This window comes from Penaeus monodon, chromosome 21, assembly GCF_015228065.2.
Source record: "Penaeus monodon isolate SGIC_2016 chromosome 21, NSTDA_Pmon_1, whole genome shotgun sequence".
In the NCBI taxonomy this organism is placed as follows: Eukaryota; Metazoa; Arthropoda; class Malacostraca; order Decapoda; family Penaeidae; genus Penaeus; species Penaeus monodon.
In genome coordinates this window covers 20,903,446-20,904,473 of record NC_051406.1, presented here as the reverse complement: position 1 = coordinate 20,904,473, position 1,028 = coordinate 20,903,446, and the positions used below count along the sequence as shown (strand labels likewise).

At 35.4% G+C, this 1,028-nt stretch overlaps 1 protein-coding gene across 1 annotated transcript in view; it reads right to left on the bottom strand.

Annotated features, from left to right (window-relative positions):
- The window catches only part of LOC119586337 (ubiquitin domain-containing protein 2-like), a gene marked incomplete in the record, with an annotated part of 10,562 nt that continues 9,534 nt past the window's right edge, over nucleotides 1-1,028 (bottom strand). The window contains 1 exon segment of the mRNA XM_037935050.1: nucleotides 1-1,028.

The following is a 1,028-nucleotide window of genomic DNA, read 5'->3' as shown; positions in this document are numbered from 1 at the left end:
ATAAAAGGAGCAAAATCTTTTATAAAACAAAAAACTAAAGATCTGTGCAGTTAAACACAACAATGCATTACGTTCTTGAATTCTGCAGGAACTTTTCTCTTACTGAATCAAAAGTACTTTTCTGTGGATGTCTTCACCTATCTGCACACATGGCTGAATACACAAGCATGTCTATATGTAACAGCTGTGTACTATATGTATTTATGATTGAGCAAAAGAACCTAAGTGAGAGATCAAACAAAAGAGTAACTCCCTGATTCATTATTACACTCAAAGAAGTCTTATCTCCACTATCTCTCCACCCTCACTTACATACATTACTAGTTATGGGTACATGTGTTGCCCATAACTGTACACAATTTGTGCTATTACATACAAGATACTTCTTCCTGAGACTCAGAAGTGATCACCCCTACATCTATGATTGTGACATGAGAAGGTAAGAAAATTTTTTCAAGACCTGATTGTGCTGTAAGTAGTAATTTACACCTTCACAGGAAATACACAGATGGGCAACTTAAGCAGGTTGCCTTGAATAGAGACAGATGACTGTGCCAACAGATTCAAAGTTGACAACATTCCACCACTTGTGACAAACCCTGATACTTGTGCCAGTGTGTGCATTACACCCACCCTCTTATGCATACAATTGTGCTAGAACATTCTGGGTAGGAGGTCCAAGTCTCACAATAAATGCCTTTAAGGATTATTAAGACTTTCCTATTTGTCCATACTTTAACGTAACACCTTTTAAATAGCAGCTAAATGTTAAATCACCTTTCACAACTATGTAGGTACATTTCTTCAGTATTTGTCAAAAAGTTATTTTTCAAATTTCAGGTTCTGTTCTAATAATATTTACAGTGAACATGATGAAAGAAATTACACCTTGTATTAAGTAATGTCTCCAAAGCACCAAGAAACATAAGCTTTTTCAAGTATATGCAAAACACATCATTTGGAACTCAGACTAAATTCAAGTGAAATGTTTCTTGTGTTGACCTCTCTTATCCTCTTTTCCTTGACAG